The sequence below is a fragment of the Pinus tabuliformis genome, chromosome 1_2 (genome assembly GCF_031772625.1).
Source record: "Pinus tabuliformis cultivar Carrire ecotype Pingquan chromosome 1_2, CPIR1, whole genome shotgun sequence".
Classification (NCBI taxonomy): domain Eukaryota; kingdom Viridiplantae; phylum Streptophyta; class Pinopsida; order Pinales; family Pinaceae; genus Pinus; species Pinus tabuliformis.
In genome coordinates, this window is record NC_142298.1 from 487,378,652 (window position 1) to 487,393,471 (window position 14,820).

Consider the following 14,820-nt stretch of genomic DNA (forward strand, 5'->3'; position numbering starts at 1 on the left):
TCTAGTTCATTATGAAAATGCTATTGAAGTAGATGCCCCTTGTGAGTGAAAACTCCTTTATGAATACATCTTTAAACATATCAAACCTTGCTAAGTCATACATTTCTTGCTAAACACCTCGCATCACTTCAGTGGGAAATATGATGGTGGAAAAGAACTGAATAAGCTTGGGAAGAACAGGTGTGTACATTTTGCACGTCTGGGGTAGTGGAATCAGAAAAACATTTCATTTTGGAATGTGATGCATTCAAAGACAGCAGAGAAAGTTATGGGAATAAGTTAACATTGGTTTATTGGCACTGTCTTTTCAACGATGGGATTGTTTGAAGGTTGAGCAAGCTCATCATCAATTTGAATAAAAAAAATGGAATTGCAAAAAACGAAAAACAAAATACTGATAGCCCCATAAATTATTTTTAGTCGATAGATACTGAAATATCATTTCCTTTCTCAAACCAAGTGATAATTTTCTTTCAAAATATTGTCACTAAAATAAGTCTCTAATTACATTAGTATCTACCCATTATTCATTCCTCGATTTAAAAAAAATAAAAATGTTTCAAACAAATATACCGTTAAAGGGGCTTGAAGTGTTTGAGCATTTCCTCCCTACAATTATATTAAATGTAAATGATATGCCTAAAACATCGTGTACGAGGGTTTTAATCCCCTTCACCTATTTTATCTCGAGTAGAACTCCGTGTCGGGAGGTCGCGATACAACTCGAAAGGAATTGGATTTAGGACTTGTTCACTCTGCGTAGAAACAGTGAAATTGGAAGGCAGGCTGGTATGGATGACAGAGCCTGAGCGGCGTTCCCTCTCTCTATTATAGTAGAGCATCAAGGCGGTTTTAGGGTCATTGTGAGAAACAATGAAACTATAATAGAGAGAGGGAACGGCGCTCCAGCTGTGCAAGAGGATCGGATCCATTTGATGGTCAGAGGCAAGGTATTTGAATTATATCCTTGATAAAAATAAAAAGAGGCCGACGATGCTTTTTTGGGCGAGGAAAGCTTTTTAATGGTATTTTCAGGGTTTTTTTTTTGGGTCTAAGGTTCTGAGAAGCTTTTCATAGGTTTGCCAAAGCTATAAATTTGTTATCTAAGTCCTGGTTATTAATTCTACCTGCTTCATATCTTAAAAAAAGGGTTTCTACCTTGCTTATATAACCATCATGAATGCTTCTGGTGATTTAGCTTTTCTGTTTTGCTCGCATAAATTCAAAGCTTGATCTCATATTTTGGTGACTTTCCCTTTCATTTTGGTATTCTTCGAGACTTGTGTCACATATTGTTTTTGTATTTGTTCAGGTTCCACCCAATTGTTAGCTTATTTTGATGCTTCCTATTATCACTCTGTCTCAATCATCTCTTCCCTATTCTAGGAATACTAAAATGCAGTGTAGACTGCTTTCAACACTCGTGGAAAATCCCTTGGCTTAAGAAGCTGCCGATGGTGGGTATTTATTCCGACAGTCATCAAAGACTCGCACCTGATCCCAACTGCTTGAAACGGAGCATTGAATGGTGAAGTTGCCCACGAGGGTCAAACATGTCTCAGAGGGATTTGAACCTCCGTGGGTGTATGTCATATGAAACACCCCTCTTTACGGGAACCAAGCTCCTATTGATTATTGTTAACTAATTGCTAAATTTTTGTCTAATTGTTGCTTTTTGTGGACTACTGTCGAGTAATTTTACTATGATGAATCAACTAATATTACTTGCTGCATTTTATTTTGCTTTTGATCGATATTTGGATGCCATGGAATATTTTTTTTCTTTTTCATCTGCTAACAGTTATGTGCATAACACAATAATTTTATTTATCAGTAATCATCTGGAGATCCAATTCCTCAGTTTTTCTTTTCTTTGTTTCTTATTGGACCTAGATCTTGCCCTTCTAGGAGATATTTCTATAGAACGCAAGCAAATAATTTTAGATAAGATAATTGATATATATATGGGATATGAAGGGCATGCTGCTACACTCTTGAGCCTGGCAACGAGCTTTTTTAAATTTAAGGAAATAATTTGGATTTTCATGAATTTTAAGTGGGATAGATGTTAAATGGCAACTTTGTTCTCTTTTTTGTATTAAATGCTTGCTTCTAAGTTGCATAAATGTGTAAACATCTGGAAGTTTCTGAAACGCCTGAAAATGTGACCCCTTCAAAATTGAAATGTGGGGGAAACCCCATATTTATAACTTTTCTACATATGTTTTTTTTAAACTAGAACGAGAACATTTGTATCAATGAATATCTGCTTTGTGAATGCAGCAGTTACATCAAAGGAGGAACTATTTCCATTTGTTAATTCACAATCCTATCCATCTTTGGAATGCCCACTATGTCAAAATTTTTGAGTGCCTTTATGTCAAAACTATTATTCCTATATGTATATACTATATAGGCACCAAAAGAACATACAAAATTTGAAAGCATTTACAGACCAACATGCTAATTCTCGGGAGGAGGAGTAACATCACCGGGTCCAAATCCCCTCTTCTGAGGGGACACTGTTACATTTAGATCAGGCGAATCTTGAGCTACATTGCCAATGACATCGCTTGAGAAAGTGGATTCGGAGGTCTGCTTGTTGAGTGAAGTTTGTAGGCCTTCAATTTGTTGACGAAGACTAGAGAGTTCATCCTCAATTCTGGGCATCAAAGTTCGATGTTCAACCAACAACTCCATAGCAGCGGCCATACTAGATGAGGCACAAGGCAAAGAAAGTATTCTTGTGTTAAGGGTTTCTAGATAGTGGATAGCTAGAGGAGGCAAGTCACGTATGTGCATTTAAATATCCAAATTTTGTTTAATTGAATAACTACATAGGTTTAGGGCTAAGCCATTTGTGGCCATAAACCAAATTATTCTTCTTGAATGTTTTGGCCTTGGTACAATTCCAACCCTTCCACAAGGTGACAGGGGATTGCAGACCTGACTTGATAAAGAGGGATTAAGGACGAGTTTATTATGATTGGTAAGCCTGAGCCAAAATTATTAGAACTAAAATTGAAATTGAGACTAGATCAAAATCAGTAAAAAAAACAATAATGAAGAACTATTCAATCTGTCATGGGACTGTGCAGGTGGGTTTAGGTTCATCGAACATTGGTCTGGATTGGACTCAGTTGAAAAGGTGTTGAACTACTCGGTTGTGAATTGATTTAGGACCCTTCACTTGATAATTACTTCAAATTGGTTGAACTTGATCCAATCTAAGTGGTTTTGATAACCTTGGTTTGAACTTTGAATGACTCTTTTTAGCACAAGGCAAGTGACCTAGTCTTCAATTTGTGAGTAAAAATGCTTTTGTTTGTGTTAATGCCTCTTGAAAAATTGAAATATGTTTATCCTTAGCTTTTCTAGTTCAAGAATAGCTTGGTAGCCTTCTAGGCTCTTCACATGCTTTGATATGGATAGGGATCAAAGGCCCTTTGATAAGGATAATGATAGGTTTTGCCTTTGAGCAAAAGGATAGGGATCACTATAAGGAGTATTCATCGAAAGACAAACCAAAATTGAACCTTTGGCCTCTCTATTTCAAGAATGGCTTGATAGCCTTCTAGGCCCTTCATATGCTTTGAGTGACAAAGGCCTTTTTTATGTTAACCATGGTTGAGATGATAACATGAGTTTGTAGTTTTAAGTCATACCATGAATTCATGCCCATAGGACAATTTTACACAAGAACCTTCGAGGCCTCATTTCTCTAAGCCACTAATAATTCAATTTTTGCACAAGGCCTAAGCTTGGGTATGCGTTTTGATAATCCCCATGGTCCCTAATCATTGGAATGCAATAAAGTTCTGATTTTTTTTGTAAAAGCTCTTACTACCCTCCATTTTTACTCGTAGCCACAAATTGTTTTCTCCACTGATTGAGCAGAATTGGCAAGAGGAAGAATATAATGAATTGTAGTAAGGATTTTAGTAGAGATTTGGTAGCTAGGGCTAATGGCTTGGTGAATCATTTTCAATTTTCTTTTGAACTCTTTGGATGACCATCTTGTATAATTATTTGAGGGACCTTTGAAAGTTGATTAGGACGCCCAGAAACTTAAATATTTGACTTGAATGTATTTGAATCCCTTACTGATCTGTCATTCAAATAGAAATGTTGGCTTTTTCTAAAACATTTCGTTTTGGTCCACTAAATTATAGTTCTAGAGGCTAAGCCAAATATTTGAAGACAATTTATCATGTAGGTTATTGATTTCTATTCCCCTACAAGATCTTGAGAAAAAAATCATCAACAAAGTCCCCATTGACTGGTTGCCCAATTCACTATTCAGGAGACTGATACCTTTACTTAATCCTTGGCCCTTGTGAGAGATGAAATAACACAAGGCCCCAACTTCCATCTCACTTAGACTATAGGAGCTGATGAGTATCCTTGTTGGAAAATTGAAAGAGTGCAACTTGTTCAAATTTACTACTGTTCATTGAGAGACATTCTTTCCTTTCAGAAAATAGTTTCCATGACACTAGGGAAGTTGGGGCCAACATTGAGATCCTCGAGCATAGCCAGGATGAAATGCCCCTCAACCCTGTTATATGCTTTTTGAAAGTTAATTTTGATGAATAAAGCGTTGAGGCTTGAGAATCTGAATCACTTGAATCTTTCCCATATGGCTATAATATTGCCCAGAATAAATCATTCCCCAATGAAGGCTATTTTTTCTAGATGTATGATCTTAGTAAAATGTGCTTGACATGCATGGCTAGGCCTTGGCTAGAATCTTGTAAGAGACATTGAGGTGGGTGATCAATCTCCAACTTGTGATAAGGTCCCTAGACTTGGGGATGAACCAAATGACACCTTTGTTTACATTGTTCCCTTAATGATTGTTATATAGGCGTTTTTCTACACTTGAAGCAAGTTTGGCATGATAATGTCCTAGGATGCCTTATAAAATTCACACAAAATTATCCAATCTAGATGTGTGTGACTGCTAAAAATGTTGCAAGTGAGCAGTTTTTAGGTGATAATAGATGATTTATCCTCTGCCATATTTGGCAAGGTAGTTTTCAAAAAATTTCAGATCAATGACTACTCAAACATCCTTTTTTGGTTTCAGGAACCCTGTGAGCTATATCCATACAAAGTCTACATGACTACCTTTGTTCCTCAATAAGGCCTAGAGATTGAAATTCCATGTTGTAGTAAGAGACAAATTGTTGGTGATATCCTCCTATTTGTTGGGCCTTCCATTTGGAATACTAATTGTAGATATCTTCTTTGTAATCAATTTTGATGTTGAACACTTTCAAAACTGAATAAAGAGATGAGAATTGTTGTTGAGGAGGAAGAAGACAGGAAAATACAAGAGGTATAAGTCTTTTAAGATAGCAGAGATTGAATAATATTATTAGTAAAGAAGTAGCTAAGAAATCAGGTCAAAGGAAACACAATATAATACTCAACGATAGGAAGAAAAAGGTAAAAGAGAGTATTATTAAACATACGAAAAATAATCATGAAGACAAGAAGATTAAAAAGTTTTAACTAAAATAAAATTAAAATTGAATTGATGTTGAAGGTGAGAACGAGTAAACAAGAAAATGTAACTAAAAATAATATTCTAATTAACAAAGTTTGACATTGATAATGAATGAAAACGTGAATGGAATAAATAAACCAAAAGCGTTAATCAACAAGTAAATGAGAAACACGTGGGAAAGTACAAGGGTAATAAAACATAAAGAAGTACCTAAATAACTTGAAAAAAATATATAATGAAAATAATTAGGAAGAAGGGGTCAAATAATAAGAAGATAGGTAAATACTGAAAAGAGGGAGAAAGGATAGAATTGTAAAGAAAAGGGAAATAGATTAAACAAAAGATAGGAGAAGACAGAATGGTTATGGAGAAACAAGAATGAGGAAAAGGATGAAGCAAAGAGATTGAAAAAATAATAAATCTATTGAAGGGATAAGGAAAGTGGGAGAGGGAGGAGTGAGGAACAAAGGCAAGGGAACAAAGTATGCGAGATCTTTATGGGCAGAAATGTGATAGATGGTAGGCTGTTAAGGTTGAATGAGCTTGAAGCCATCTTTGCGATTCAGGTTATTGGGATTTCTTTTGTTCTTATAGTTTGTTAGTGTGATGGTTAATTTTGGCTAAATGTGTTGGTTAAGCCTAGTTTTATTTGCATTACCAGTATGGTAATGTCTTTTAGACCATGGTAAACAAATTGTTCACTCACTATAATTGTAAAAGTCCTAAGTAACTTCAACACCAAATGGCAAAACCTTATCAAAACATCAATCTTTGAATCCTACAATCTACAAACATATACTGCAGAAAAATAAAAACAGTGAGTACACATATCTCAACTCTCAATCACATCTATCTGCTATGGAATATGGAAAGAAGAAAATACATCATAACAACTGAAAACCAAAAAATCGCTAACCAACACAGTGGCGTGCTGTGTGTTTTCTTCATAGAATAGGAAGGCAAAGGAAGATACAATATATCTGGTCACATGCATGAAGTTCTCAAGGTAACTCAAACAAACCCTAACCCCCATCCAATCACCTAGTGTGCCCAGCTGCATGGATCCATGTGACAGTTAAGCATACCTCAACTGGATGATGAACTGGAACATGCAAGCGTGGATCCATGCGACAGTTAAGTATACCTCAGTTGGATGATGAACTGGAACATGCAAGCATGGATCCCTTTCCTTATGAACTGCACCCTTGCTCAACGTAACTGAAACAAACCCTAACCCTCGTCCAATCACCTAGTGTGCCCAGCTGCATGGATCTGTGACAGTTAACTTTTAAGTATACCTCAGTTGGATGATGAACTGGAACATGCAAGCATGGATCCCTTTCCTTATGAACTGCACCCTTGCTCAACGTAACTCAAACAAACCCTAACCCTCATCCAATCACCTAGTGTGCCCAGCTGCATGGATCTGTGTGACAGTTAAGTATACCTCAACTGGATGATGAACTGGAACATGCAAGCATGGGTCCCTTTCCTTACGAACTGCACCCTCTACCTAAACTGGAGTTTTACCCATGCAGGTATTTGTACCCTACCTAAGAATATACATCTGAAAACTCATTAACAGTGAACAATGCACAAGAATAGGAGAAAAATTGTAGACCAAGTACTCAAGATTTCATCATTAATATCAGACTGTTTGGTAATTACAGTCAAACCTGAGATTCAATCTCAGGGGCTCCAACCACGTTCCACTGAAGTTTTTACACTTTTGAATTCTGCCTCCTTGAAAAATGCTCCCTAGGCCTGAGCATGCATGTACATGCTGTCCACAATAGGATAGAAATGAGGTGTAACTCCTTCAATATGCCCCACGCTGTCCACAATAGGATAGAAATGAGGTGTAACTCTTTCAATGTGCCCCACATCAGAAAATGCATATTATCCATAATTGAAGGTGTCACCATTACCATGGCTGCTTGCCGTCATCATTATCTTATAATAACCTCTGCAAGTTGTTGTTTTCCATTGAATGAATTAAGAATACACACTCTTTCAAATGCATGTGTCTCTTCCACCAGATTGCCCTGAGATTCACTGTTCACTCGCTGCTTCAGGAATCTGATCTGAGGTGTCATCATTACCATGGTTGCTTGCCCTCATCAGTCTCCCATAATAACCTCTACAAGTTGTTGTTTTCCATTGGATGAATTAAGTATGCGCGCTCTTTCAAAAGCATGGGTCTCTTCCATCAGATTGCCCTGAGATTCCCTGTTCACTTACTGCATGTGGGATCTGATCCTGCATTGGTGTACACTTCCACATTCCTAGCTCTTGAAAATTTGCAAAAGGAGGTTTGAAAGAAGTGTTTATACTCTTGACCAAAATAGCAGACTCTCCGATCCCTAGCTGATGCAAACTTTAGCTGAATTGAGATCCCCTGCAATTCATGCAAAATATAGTTTCCTAGTTTCCTTGCAAGCGTTGTTTAAGGAATGAAAAACTGATTTAGAAGAAGAAATCATCTGTGCATGTGTATGCTAAATTTTAATTTATTTTTCTGCTATTTACTGTTTTACAGCTAGTGTGTAATGGTAGCTGTGTTCAGAATTTATATTTTTCTGTAACTTAAATTCTGCAATTGATTTATTTGATTGAAGAACACAAGGACAGCGTCACCGAGGGGAGGAAAATTTATAATAACTTGTGATTATTAGGCATGGTGCATTGTTGTCATGGCTTGGGAGGTTTGCATCTGTCAAACAACTCTCAATTCAAATAGCCCTTGCAACCATGGCAACAAAGAGTCATTAGAATCAGTTTTGCAACCATGGTACTTTAAGATAGATTAACTGGATTTTTTGAAGCACCTACCACTTGAAGGGATGTGAGGAGGCATCTGGTGGACTTATAGGGGTCCTAAAAGAATCCTTTGCTATGCAGGAGAAGTAACCCATACCTCGTTCAGATTTTACATTTTAGGTTTATTTTGCTTGAGCAATTTCTTTTTGTTAGCTCCACTGGTGGAGCCTTAATAATAAATATTAAGGATGTGGGTCCAAAGTTTGAACTGTAGTCACTGCTGTGATGATTCTGGTTCTGTTTCTTGGAGAATTAATGCTATTCTCAACCAAAAATAATTATAGTCACTATTACTGAGTTTGGTGACTTTTTCTCTTCTTGGACATTCTGAAAATTTTGACAGTTTTTGCTTTCCTTCTGTCTTTATGTGACTATCATATTTTTTGAATGGTCTGATATTAAATTAGCTAATATTATGTGTTATTTAAAATTTTTAAGGATAGCTCAGTGGAAAACACTCCAATTTCTATCTTTTTGAAGTTTTGGAATTGTAATTTACTAATTTTGGTTATATTATTTTGTCGATCTTATTTTGATTGAGTTTCGTATTGCATCACCTATCAACTATACCTTCACGAGAAACAACCTTTGGTTTTGCTTTGAAGTGTAGGGTGATATTTTTTTGGGTTATTTTTTTCCTGGGTTGTGAAGTTGATCTGGATAGGTACTTATATTCCCTACATTCAGGTATGTTATGCTGCCAATGCCTGCGTAATGGTGGTGTGTTCAAAGTTCAAACATTCTGACTTGATGGGAAATAACTTGAAATTACTGGTTTACAAAGACCATTCAGAGCTCTCAAGTCCCAACCAGACAGAGTTAATGGTTCACAAAGACTATTCAGAGCTCTCAAGTCCTAAGTCCTAACCATAGAGAAGGCTGGGTTGTCAATTGCTTTGCACATCTAAGTATTGCATGAAACCGCTGCATGGTTAGATATGAGTGGAATAGGGTTTTCCGTCAACTAATAGGGTTCATCGTTTCTCATGTTTGGAATCTGTGTTGGTAAACAAGGCAGGTGGCATGAATGGGGGCATAAAAATTCACTGTACAGGAAAATACGGTGCCATTACTGTGCTCCAAATGTGGGCCTGCAAAAGTGGTAGAGCAAATACTTGCATCAGGGAGCAGAGAGTTTGAGTATTGAGGAAATAGTGTTGCTCAATTTTGAATTCTTGCATGTATATGGTGTAGATGTAGCTATATTTTGACTTATCTTGTATTCTTTTGTTTCCATGACAATTGATGCATTAAGCAAGATATGTATTTGTATTTAAGGTTTGTCAAATGGTTGGGGAGGTCACCTGACATTTTGCTGAGTTTTGGTCGGTCTTATGTTCTCGCTGTTGATGTTTGTTGGAGGTACATGTTAGTTTTAATCAGTATACTATATTTTATTGTGTCATATCGATATCCATATTTTTCTTGTTTTGTTTGAGAATAACTACTTTCACAGATCTGTCAATTCACCTTAACCCCGGTCTATTAAGCAAGGTTTAAATCTCATACTAGTTTGTTTTTAATTTTTGACATCATGGTAATTAATGATTGGCATTCAAGTGTTTTTTTCTGTTTTTTTCTTATGTTCTTTTTTACATTAGGCGTCAAGTCCCGTCTTTTCCTTTAGTTTATTAGTGTTACCTACAGAGATGACACATCTCTTCCATTCGGGGCATGGAGTGCAATACGAATTAGTATTTATTAAGCTTGACTTTCTTTTTATTAGTTACCCGCTATACTTATTTTGTTTCGTCTCTCTTCTGTCTATTTTCCTAAGATCTTCAGTGTGAAATGTTTGGAGTATAGCAGGTAACTGCTGTAGCAACGTGCAATATTTTTCAATCCCATTACCCTACTAAAAAAGTAACCATGTTTTGAGTGGATATTTCAACGGGTTTAGTGAAATTTGAATACTTGATACATATATCTTTCAATATTGGAGATTAGTTGTAAAACTCTCACGGTGAGACCTAAGTGGAGGGTACTGTATGTCGTTACTTTTTCTTTATATTTGTTGTCCGAGCTGGCTTCATCTTTTAATTCATTTCTATACCTTGAAGGATAGTGTACTCAGTGGTTGCTTTTTGTATCCTTGTTATGGTTCTCCAAGCCTTTTTTCATTTGCTTTCTTGTGCTTTTGCAAAATCTGGACCCTTTTATCCTTTTTCTCAACGCTCATCTTTAGATTCCATTTTATTTTTTATTTTTTTACCCTTTCCCTGAAAAATATTTTTCATCATGTATATTTGAGGTGTTCGAAATTACATATATTTTGGATTATATGGAAATCCTTCTTACCTTTGACATTGTGTTAGCAAGCTTATTTTTTGGTGCATGTTATTGATGGCAATAGCTTGAGATGGAGTTTTTACAGTGATTTGCTTTCTCAATATAATTTGTGGTGTGAAAAAATTGGTTCTTCATACATATGTAAAGCTTATTTTTTGATGCATGTCATTGATGGCAGCAGCTTCAGATGGAGGAGGGGGATGAAATTGATGCCGTGCTTCAGTTTTGAATGACTTTTTGACAAGGGTCAATAATTGAACCAAGCAATGGTCATTTACGAGTTTCAGTATATCTATATTTTCATTTATGTTTGGCCATAACGATCATGTTTTTCAACTACGCAAAAGGTTAATTAGCAGCTCTAGGCAATGATGATGAAATATGCTTTACCAGACTGTGGGATGCTTTGATATGGTATTGGCAGAGTTAAATCTGGGTTATAACTAGTTATACTTGAAAATATGACTGGCATTCTGATGTTTATGAATTTTTGTAAACTTTTATTTTTCTCTATATTTGACAGGCCATGCGATAATGTTTTCTAATTATTCGAAAGGTAAATGAGCAGTTCTGGTCATCCTTGCCCCTTGCATATATAATGTTTTTCTTTTGCAACGAGATATACAGGCAATACTTGTACAGATAGTTTCATTTCTATGACATATTGTTATAAATTTCTATGCAAAGCTTTACATGAAGGTTTCCAGATTTTTGTTACAGACAAATGTGCATATGATATAGGTGAAGGTCTTTAAATAGTTGGTCTCTTTAAATGGGCATTTTCTGATCCAAGGTTGACATTTTTTAAGTTGCCCGTTAGCTGTAATCTTGCGAATACAGAATAGAAATACTACACTGGTTTAGTTTTGGAGTATATTTTTTCTGTGAATTTAACGGATATTCTGCAACCTAAGTTGGTAACACCTGCAATTATGTGACTCTTCTAGAATGTCGGCATGCATATTTGGTTTATGAAAAGGACTTTTGGCATAATATTTTACAATTTTCCTTTTTTAAATGCGCTTAATATTATTTTGATAATACGCTTATTATTATCTCTCTGCAGCACGCATACCCTTCTCCAATATATGGAAATAATACGCTTATTATTATCTCTCTGCAGCACGCATACCCTTCTCCAATATATGGAAATAATACACTGCAATATAGCTGGCTACAATACTTTAGAATGATCCCTTTAACTTCTCTGATATTTGGAAATAAGTAGCGCTGGATACAATACTTTAGAATGATCCCTTTAACTTCTCTGATATTTGGAAATAAGTAGAGCTGGCTACAATACTTTAGAATGACCCCTTTAACCTCTCCGATATATGGAAATAAATAGAGCTGGCTACAATACTTTAGAACAATGTTGATAATATCGGTGAAATATCGGCGATATTCGTAAATACCGAGAAAAATATTGCGATATTTTCTGCTCCCGAAAATATTGCGATATTTCTGAAATATCGCCGATATTTCGGCAAAATATCCGCGACGATCCAAAATATCGCCCAGCGATAGTAAAAAATTTCCGCGCGGGATATAAAAGTCCGATTTTGGTTTTTTTTCAATCATTTTCATTTTTGATTGCTGGAGAAGGAAGGGGAGAGCTATGTGCTCGCTGCCAAGGAGGGTTTGAGCGTTCAATAACTATTATTGCCACCAACAACGAAGATTTCATTGATCCAAGCTTCAAGAACAGTGAGACAATTTCATTTCTTCCATTAACAGGTATGTTCAAATAAATCCCTATTTTAATGAATTTTTTGTTAGTTTTAGGATTGTTCTCGCTTGCCTATTTGCCTACAATCATTTTGCTTGATTTTTTTTTCCATTTGAAAAGATTTTCATGCCCATGAGTAAATGCAAGGTTTTAAGTTTTTAAGTTTTCAAGTTTTCTCCATATTTGGAGAGCAAACTCCATTTTTTTGAGTTCATAGCTGCAGAGGCTATTTATTAATTTTATTATATATTAGGGGTTCATCTCTATAAACTTTCTTCACCTTAGAAATTAGTTTCTTATTGTGCAACGTGAAGTTGTGAACAGTGAAGTAGGTTTACCGTTTGCTTATTTCTAAAAGTAAATTCTATGTATGAATTTATGAAATTTCAAATGAATTTATGAATTTTCAATTTTCAATTCACATTGCAAAATTGCAAATTTGCAAATAATGTAGCAAAAACACTGTTTTGTAAAATGATGTGGTTATTAGTATTACTTATTAAGTTACTAATTCCAACTTTTTTTTGGTGCCCTAGGTTTGAGTTAACCCACTAAAAAATACAAATATGCCAAAAGCCTTGGACCCATTTTGGGAGTATGGAAAGCCTAATGGTGGGACAAATCGTGCATATCTTACATGCAAATTGTGTGGGACCAGGATGACAGGTGGGGTTACACGACTGAAATAACATCTTGCTAGACTCAGTGGACATGATGTTGGGGTTTGTATAGTTTCTAGTCTGGAGCTTATACAAAAAGCTCTTGAAGCAATTGATGAAAAGGACAGAAAGAAGGAAGAGGCAGAAAGAAACAAAGCTGAACGTGCAGGTAGATCTTTCGGGATATCTTCTCCTGATTCTGATCTTGAAGGTAGTGGCCCTAGTGGGAGGGGCTTCACAGCTGGCACACCATCACCTATTACTGCTAGTGCGACTGCGAGGTCATCATTTTTTGTTCCACAAACAGGACCTGGAGCACAACCTGGCATAAAATCGCTTGTTAAAAAGGAGAAGCAAGAAGCAGATAGAGTCATGGGGAGGTGTATTTTCTGGAGCGACTTACCTCTTAGCATCACCAAAACCAATCCATTTTGGCAGCCAATGTGTGATGCTATTGCTGTTGTGGGCTCAGGGTACAAAAGTGCCACATATGAGGAGTTGTGGGGGCCAATTCTTCAAGTAGAAAAGCAGGACATCAACTCTAGATTGGCGGAGTTGAAAAAGACATGGGAAGTTACTGGATGCACAATGATGTCTGATGGTTGGACAGATAGGAAGGTTAGGACCCCTTCTAAATTTCTTGATACATTGTCCTAAAGGTACCATGTTTATTAAATCGTTGGATGCATCAGAACATATCAAAGATGCAACAACGATATGTGAGTTGTTGAACTAGGTTGTCATTGATGTCAATATGGCAATATTCTGGATACTAGAGGATGACATGAAGCCAATGGAATGCAAAGCAGATTCATGAAGAGACAGGAGAAAAGGCCATCAGGATAGCCGAGCCATATATATATATATATATATCATATATATATGCGGAAACAGACATATATGCAAGGAGGTGGTCTTTGAAAGACACTGTCAAGCCAAGAGGAGTAGATGGAGACGAGAGGAGCAGACAAAGCCACCAAGCCATCGGAGAGCCATGTCAAAGCAAGAGGAACGTTGCCTGTAAAACAGGCATATCGGAGCAAATGGAGCAAATGGACCGAGAGGAGCAGATTGAGCAAGAGGAGCCAAGAGGAGTAATATATATAGAGCCATCGATATATGCCAAAGAGGAGGTGCACACGGAGCCATCGGAGGAGCTACAGGAGCAAGAGGAGCCATCGGAGGAGCTATCGGAGCCATACTTATAGACCATACATATATGCCAAAGAAGAGGAGCAATGGAGCAGACAGAGTTAGCGGAGCTACATGAGCAAACAGAGCAAATGGAACGGAGCATATATATATGCCATATCGAAGGAGTGTCAGAGCAGAGGAGCCATATCTAAGACAATACTTCATATATATATAGTTGTGTTTAAAGCCAAACTTTCATCAAAGCGGGAAAATACATAGGAGTCGTTTGATCTGCCAGATCAACGGTCCAGAAGAAATCGCAGAGGAGCAGAGAATCCTTATCGCATCGGCGAAAGTCCCTTGGAGTCGTCGGAACTGTTCAAGGTGCAAGCAGCGAAATCCGGAGCCGAAACTCTTATCAAGCAAAATAGAAAGCATATCGGGTCCGCGGAGGACTTGTATCATTTCGGAGGTAGCGATCAGCGAAATCGCCGAAGGACCCGGAGCCGAAACTCTTATCAAGCAAAATAGAAAGCATATCGGGTCCGCGGAGGACTTGTATCATTTCGGAGGTAGCGATCAGCGAAATCGCCGAAGAACCCGGAGCCGAAATTAAGTTAGGAAGGAGTATAAGGAGGTGTCGGGTCCGCGTTCCTTGTCGGAGAACGGAGCAACAG

General features: G+C 37.0%; 1 long non-coding RNA gene across 1 annotated transcript; it reads left to right on the forward strand.

Annotated features, from left to right (window-relative positions):
• The first annotated feature begins 632 nt into the window (after positions 1-632).
• Positions 633-11,169, forward strand: LOC149206467 (uncharacterized). The gene is made up of 2 exons (XR_016252553.1): positions 633-950; positions 10,800-11,169. It is a non-coding gene; the product is annotated as an uncharacterized LOC149206467 (long non-coding RNA).
• Positions 11,170-14,820: the final 3,651 nt, after the last annotated feature.